Here is an 8281-nt window from a genome sequence, read left to right as displayed (position 1 = left end):
CGCATTTGACCCTGGAGAAAATGCTTTTTTTCCCACCGTACGACAATGACGTGTAATTGCACCTCCACTCCACTAGTTGGCAGTGGCGCTCTCCTTGCCCATTGTGCTCAGTGATTATTAACTCTACGGTGTAGGTTTGTTTTGCAGCAAAAATGCAATTATTTACATTTGTGGCGGAGAGAGGGTGGGGGGGGGCACGAATTGTTTTATTGCATTACAGTGTGAAAATGAGTTCAAGGTAACTTGCCCACCATCCAGAACAATCCCAATGAACAAGTGTGAGCGTCACCTCGTTTGCGCCAGTGCAATTAGTCCCGATGTGAGCGTTGAAACCCCTTGACATGACCGCGGTGTCTTGGTTTGGTCCGCTGCTCTTCCATCTTAATTATGAAGCTATCATTACAGCAAGGGTATCCTCCGCACTGAATCAATCACACTCACACATTTTGGACCACTTCCCTTCTTTCCCCCCCTTTTTTTTTTTGTACCCTTCCTGATTCCCACTCTCCTAATTACGCTTGTCCTCTTCGCTAATGGAACCAAAAAGTCCCACCTCCCCGAGTTACCCAACCTTGAGCATGTGACCTTACGCTGGGCTGATACTTCACCGTGATAACAAAGGGAGAGAAAAACAGCACGGGAAGAATGAAAGGAAGAAAAGAAAAATTGCTTTCACAAGTTGTTGGTCTTGTGGTGCTAAATGTTTGCTTGAGTCGGATTTGTTTTGTTCCGTTTTTAAATTCACATTCTTTCGAGAAAAAAATATTATCTGTGAGAAAAAATAAAGCAGTAATCCCTCGTTTTTCGCGGTAAATTGAGACCGAATCGCCCTGCAAAAAGTGAAAAACATCAAAGTAGAGGTTGACTTTTTTTATGATTTGAAATATTTATTTGGGGGGATTTGAGCCTCGATTACGCCATTGAAATCCCCCCGACATGTTTTCCAACCTTCTAAATATTTGTTACACAACAAATTTAACTTTAAGTTTTTAAGTTTTCATTTTTACCCAAACATTCGCTTGCTTGATTCGCTCCTGCGGTGCATTTTAACAAAAACAACAAATGTCATTAGTCACGCTCCTCTGGTATGTTGTAATTAGCATACGGTACTGTAAAAAGTATCAACTAACTTATCTCATCACTGATTGGTCGACTAGCTCGTCAGTGCTTCTCATTTATATCTTTAGCGGAGCATAACTCTATTTGCCCGCCGAATCCCGAGCGGGTGCGACAAGGAAAAATTAGCCGGCGTCAGGCGGATTGTTGGGAAAGCCGGCGACAAAATGAGGCGTCTAACCCAAAGTGACGTTTACAAATTACCTGTTAATTCCAAGGAGGGGGGAGGGGGGTGGTTTGGGGGGGGCAGTGAGGGATGATGGGACTGAGTCGCACTGACAGGTGGCTAACTGGCAAATGGAAGCGGCTAAATAAGTAACACTTGAAAAAAAAAAAAAGAGAGAGTGGAGAAGAGAGCAGTGCTTTTTGGGCCTTTAATAGTCAGCGACGCCCACCTGAGAGTTTGTGGACTGAGCTGCAATTAGGAGCGCCGGGCTGGATGATGAATAGTCACAATCACGGCTGTTTTTTTTTTTTTTTTACAAACAACTCCAGAGCATTGCGAGGTGTCGCGGATGCAAGGTGAACGTTCCCTCCACACGACGACAACTACTTTTTCACCCTAAATGGTAACGCGCTCTCAAGTCCATTTTGCAAAGGATGACGAGAAAACGTGAAAATGTCATTCCAAATAAACCAATAACACGTTTTGTCATATGTTTTTGAAAAAGGAAAATAGTACTTTTGTCATTTCTGGAAACATATACTAATATTAATTAACATCATTAAATAGAATGTAACAAATAAAGTGGCTTAGAATCCTGATTAATTTAGCGCAGCTCCTTTGGGTGTTACGATTTGGCCACTGGGGGCAGTATAACACAGTCATGCGGACACAAAAGAAGAAGAATATATGGCTTGGCTGTCGAACTAACTTTTGCTTAAAGCATAACAAGGCAACGCGGAATGACATTTCCCATTGTGTTAACATTTAGACATAGCGTAATATTCTTCTTTTTGATTTTTTTTATGTTTAGTTTTGCTTTCGTTTTGTGGTTTACTGACTTTTCGCTCTTTTTGTGCTTCCTCCGGTGGCACTTTGGTGTCAAGGAAGTGAGTTGAGGCGCTTCATTTTAGAGTCATGTAGTCCTTTTGCTGCCACCTTGTGGCAGCCATAGGCAATTACAGTATGAACCTTTTCAGAGGTGTGATAAAAAATTGGCGGCAGGCTCGCTCCCGATAACGGGATTTCACTGTAATATGTTTTTAGAATTAAGCATTTTAAAGAATTTTTTTTAGTAGTAAAATTATTTTTCATCCAGAAATAAAGATAAAAGTATTCATTTTGTGAGACCTCTGCTTTTGTAATTTATATGGGGAAATTTTCATACATTTTCAAAATGGGTCATTTTGAATTTTTCTTTTTCCAAAACATTTTTCTACAAAGAAATCTCGTCTTATTTTCTAACCTGTGCTTCACACCTTAACTTGCTTGAAACCCGAACCGTGGTTTGAACCCTACTCTGAAACCTTAACCCTGGCGGCGAACACTTCCTCGTGTGCTGTCCGATTGCGTTAGTGCAAGCGCAAGCCTGAGAATGGCGCAGTTGAGCCAGCAGCTCATCTTCACCTTAAGTTGATTTCAATCCTGACTCCAAAGTGAGACGCGAGAGGAAATAATCAGCCGGTTTGTTTTGACACGCCGCGCGGAGCGGAGCAGTCGAGCAGTTTAATCCCGACCGGATGACGAGACGATGGAAATTCAACTATTTGGGGTGGGGGCGGGGCACTTGAACAAGCTCATTAATTATTCATGAGCGCGTCGCGTCAGCCTCTCGACCAACGACGTGATGGGAATTAAACTTACAAGTGACTCATTAGGCAATACTTGAACCAATGAACATTTGCTGGAGCTCATTTATCTTGTTTTAGTTTTGATCGGTAATATGACAAGATTAAAACATGTGCGTTTGAAACCCGCGCCCTCATTTAAAAGCCTTACCTGCCCTACCTTTGATACCCCAACACGGGCTTGAAATTTTACTTCAAAAAATGCAAACCTGAAGAAATCTGAAGGCAGCTTTTAAACTCTAATCATGCCTTGAAATACATTCTTGATTTTAAACCTTAACACTTATTTGATAGCCCACCCCCTCCCTTGAAACCCGAAAAATGTCTTCATCTAATCCTTTGATCAAACCTAAAATCCACAACCTTGTTTCAAATCCTACCACTTATTTAAAACATTAGCCAAGGTTTTAAAGCCTAATTTGAAATCACAATCCTTGTTTGAAACTCTTAATAAGGAAACTGCAGCTTGGGAAAAGTGAATAAATTGAATTAATATCGCAAGTTATTTTTCACCTTCTAAAATGTCAAATATTTATCATGTTAAGAACACAATTAAATGAACGCATTTAGAATTTTCTATTACAATATTGATGATGCTTTCCATGTGCATTTTGAAAAATGTTAAACGGATGTATAACCATCCACCCTGCAACCCATTATCTGTTCCGCTTCTCCCCACGAGGGTCGCGGGGGGCGCTGGAGCCTATCCCAGAAGACTTCCGGCAGTAGGCGGGGTACACCGAGGACTGGTTGCCAGCCAAACACAGGGCACACAAAGACAAACAACCATCTGCTCTCACACTCAATTTCGAGCCTCCATTCAACCTGCCATGCACGTCTTTGGAATGTGGGAGGAAACTGGAGTACCCGGAGAAAACCCACGCAGGCACCGGGGGAACATGCAAACTGCACACAGGAAGGCCGAAGCCGGAATCGAACCTTGCACCTCTGAACTGTGAGGCGGATGTGCTAACTATACTTCATTTCAATAAAATATTAGTATCACAACAACAAAAAAAACAACGTTGTACTCTCGTAACTGATTCCATGGTGTACCTAATGAAGTGTCCGCTGAGTGTGCTTGCCCAATTCCGGATGCACTGCACAGCGACGCTCCCAGTCGGGGGAAAGGGGGGGGGGGGGGACCATCTGGTCCCCGGCATGCCACTGTCCCAGGATGGAAGAAGAAGCCGAGTCAGCAAAAAGAAAAAGAAAAGGAAAGCAGGATGTTAAAGCGTCGCGCTCCACGAAGACGAGCCTTAAAAGTTCAACTCTTATTTGGTTGAAAATGTTTCAAAATCAACTGGGAATTGCGTGTGGCGTCAAAAGGCTGTGAGTGACGTCGGCATCGGTGAAAGAATGTGAAATTGTATAATAATTTCAATCCAGACATTTTGTGTTCTTTTTTTTTTTTTTTTTTAAAGATTTTGTGTGACCGATGAGGGTCATTCGACTTTCTCTAGATTCTCGATTTCCGCCTTTATTGATTAGCGTTGAGGAACATGTGATCAACCGTGACTAAAACCGTGTGGTGATGAAAGTCAAAGTTTGAATTATCACGCTTCATCTTTAAAAACAACTTTGATTTACGATGCAAACGTGTGGCCTCGGGTAAGGCGCCGTGGCGATAGCATCGGCCGATACAATCGCGTCACGTTGACAATTAACTCATCGTTTGGCAACATCAAAGCCACGTGAGATAAACCTGCTCTGGCTTTCATGTTTACACACGTGAAGCGCACGTAGATGAATATGATAAATAAATAAATCATTAAAACACCATTCGACAAACTTGTGTCGCTCAGTTTGGCAACCTGTAAACTAGGACAATAGAACTCTCGTTATCATGTTTTAGCTGGCTAATGCTAATGTGCTGCGTTGATGCTATCTTGCCAAAGCTAGCGTCTAGTATGTACATTAAAATAAAGTGTGTTGTGGTAGCCCTCGGTGGTTAAAGCTAATGCTAACGGTTTATTTTCAAAAGAGATTGCACATGAGCTAGCTAATGCTAACAACGGAGGTAAAACAGAGATTCTTAGTCGAAACATCAGTTGGCTAAAGCTAAAGCTAACGATATTAAAATGAGAACTGTTTGTAAACTGGAGGCTCCATTTAACCAACTCGTGATCTGATTGGCTATCGTAACTGTCCATCAAATCTGAAAGTCCTTTGTCTTTGACAGAAGAGATGCCGGCCCAACTGCATTTGAAGGCCTTGGAAAGAATAGTGCGAGTGAAAGCTGCCTGGCAACACAAGCTAGCAGTAAAATAGAGGTGTGCTGTGGTTGTGTTAGCTTGTCATAGCTAACTCAGCAACTTGTGACCCGATGATCGAGCGAGGCGACTCTTTGGGATCGTGAGTGACGGACTCCTGACCGTCTGTCATCAAAGCTCATCCCAGTAATGATTTCGTCAATTCACTTAGTTTTATTTCACCATCTGGACAGCATCGCGCAAACATCTTTTGATTTGATTGACAAACCCGGGGATTTTAACATCATTCCCATCTCGTGCCGCTAACGCGATACGACGGCGTTTTCAAATCATCAAATCACGTCTCGATTGCATCGCGACCGAGATTAAGAGGGGTCGGAACATCTGTCAATCATTCTTTGGTTGCGAGTGCTCGTTAAGACGCATTGTTAGCTGCGGTGAGCTCTCGTGATCGCGCATTTAGGAAATGAGGCAAATAGAAAACGAAGCATTAAGAGCACAATCGATAACGCTTTTCATTTGGCCTCAATGCTTGCCTCCATTTTGTCTCTCGTTGAGAAGTCGAGCTCGCCGTTCCGAGAGCGGATGTCTCCCGTCGTCCCTGTTCTGGCACGTCCCGCCGACATTCAGCGCGCAAATGAATATGGATTTAACATCACCAGATGACATGAATCCCTTTTTTCCCCCCTCCAAATGAGATATTGAAGTCGATATTTCAAGCGGCAGATATTTGAAGCGGTGCGGTCACATGATATGAGCTTGCGGGTAACACAGCGCTCCCTTAAAATGACAAATAAAAAAAAAAAAAGGTAACACTGGAGAAGCTTTAAAGGCTCGCGGACTCACCAAATCTATCTCCCAATATATAAATTTACATATTTATATATTAATCAGACCAGCGGCTCTCAAGGCACTTCCGGGACTAATTGAGAAAAAGTAGTATTAATGCAAAAATAAATCAATAAACATATTAACAAACAAATCTTGAAATAAGCTTGATGACAGCAGTCACCTTCTTGCCATCAAGAACGACAAAAGATTAGTGAAGCTCAAGCCAAAGTGACTCATTAAAACGTCTCACTGAATAAAAAAAATAAATTCAGTGCAATGCACATGAGCTAGCTAATGCTAACAAAGTGTGTAAGACAGAGGTGCTTCGTCAAAGTATCAGTTGGCTAAAGCTAAAGCTAATTATATTAAATAGAGGTGCGCGTTGGTGGTTTGTGGTGTGTAAACTTGAGGCGCATGTCGCTAGCGTTAGCTGGCTAATGCTAATCGTGTTTGCGCAGTAAAAATGTGTTGGCTCATCGACTTTGACAGAACAGAAGCCCGCACGATTGCATCTGAAGGCTTCGTACGAATAGCGCGTGCTGCGGGTATTATGAAATCTGCCTGGCAACACGAGCGAGCTGAATTCTGATTGGATAAAAACTCTCACCTAAAAATTCTACACTATGCTATAATATGACATCAAAGTGAAGAATATGATGAGGATTTCTTGATGATGTTAGGCCAGTAGAGATGGCCTTGACCGCCCACCACATTATTTTAGGCACATTTTTATGATATATCCTAAGGTCACCACGTTCCGTTTTAATGCGACACATGTGCTAACGACACGGCAACATACAAGTCAAGAGGAGGGTAGAATTGTTGTGGGCGCTCGGCGTTTCTCTCCCCAGTCCATTTTGCATACCAGCCATCCAATCCGTCACAAACTCCCTCATTTGCCGGACACAGATTATGCTTATTTTTCATTTGGACAGAGCGACGCGGACGCCAGGTGTTTGGCACCAGTCGAGTGTTCAGGTGTAACCGCGACGCTGACGGGACATGACGAGCGGTCGTACATGAAGGATGAGGCGTGCAGAAAGATAGGCGGGTGTGGGAGGGGGAAAGGGGGGTGCGGCCCGCCACAAACTCCCCCCGGGAATATACCCCGCCCCCTCCAACCTCTGCGCCATGGCTATAACTTTTCAGCGGAGTTGCTGGAATCTTCCGCGGTTTGTTAATTAGCCGAGCCGGGAGCATATTGGAGATCCAGCTGTTAACGCGGGAGATCGGCACGCTTGTACCGGCAAGATTAATTCCCGTTCCTCTTCGGGATAATGGCGGCGCGGAGCTGTAACGAGTCCATTAAGCCGCAGCAAGCGGGAGAAAATTAGCATTGAAAGCATTACAACGAGTTGATTACAAAGCTTGTTTGGCCGCAATAAAGACGCTCTGACGTTCTTTTAATCAACGTTCAGCTGTTGCAAAATGCTGACTGAACACATTAAATATCAGCCTTTGTTTGTCTTTTTTAAGTGATAGGTAGTTGAGACTTTTTTGTGGGTTTATTAAAAAAAAAAAAAAACATATTTGCATTTGAAAGTTACGGAGCCCCTAAAGTGACATGGGGGGGGGGGGGGGGAATGGTTTCTCGTCCAAACCAGAAACTTTCTCGTCCTGACGAGATGACCAGAAACGTTCTTGTTTCTGGTTTGGACGAGAAACTTTCTGGTGAGGATGAGAAAGTTTCTCGTCAGGACGAGAAACAAATTTCTTTTCTTTTTTTTCTCCCCATGTCACTTTAGGGGCTCAGTCGTATTATTTTAACTGTATTGTGTTCAACTCTTTTTGTATCACGTGGCCATCACATTTAATGTCTGAACATCTGTAATGAAGCATCAACATGATATTTAATATCTCTAATGTTGGATATTTACATCCCACTTAATAACACCGGCGTCGCTTACTTACATCATCTTTCGAAGTCTCAGCCGAGGCGGCAGAGGACTTTGTGAATAATTATCATGTGCGCTGAGGCGAGCCATACGCTTTCTTTTTTTAGAGCAACTCATTTGTGCGCACTCCGTCCCTGTCCCCCCCCCCCTCCCCATTTAAAAAGACAAATAGCACGGGCCAAAACGAATTAGCAACCAGGAAGTAGTTAGACGCCATCCTGAGGCGGGATTTCATTGTTCACAAGGAGATGGCCCCCACCCCATTGAACGCTCATTAAGGGGGGGGCGCATTCCTAGAGGGGTGCAAGACCTGATCCCCCCCCCCCCCCCGTATCTACCCCCTTCGGCGCAAAGTGCAAGGACGCATGTGTCGCGGCGCACCAGCCCGGTCGGGCCTGACGCTGGAACCTCCTCTGGCGTTCGGAACGTCCACCC

General features: G+C 43.7%; 1 long non-coding RNA gene across 1 annotated transcript in view; it reads right to left on the bottom strand.

Annotated features, from left to right (window-relative positions):
* The window catches only part of LOC148324959 (uncharacterized), a 37767-nt gene that overhangs the window by 10803 nt on the left and 18683 nt on the right, over nt 1–8281 (bottom strand). The window lies entirely within an intron of this gene.

Source organism: Idiotropiscis lumnitzeri, chromosome 13 (genome assembly GCF_059441095.1).
Source record: "Idiotropiscis lumnitzeri isolate Australia: NSW breed Sydney's pygmy pipehorse chromosome 13, RoL_Ilum_1.0, whole genome shotgun sequence".
NCBI classification, from domain to species: domain Eukaryota; kingdom Metazoa; phylum Chordata; class Actinopteri; order Syngnathiformes; family Syngnathidae; genus Idiotropiscis; species Idiotropiscis lumnitzeri.
The sequence above is the reverse complement of the archived record's forward strand: the minus strand, read 5'-3'. Positions and strand labels throughout refer to the sequence as shown.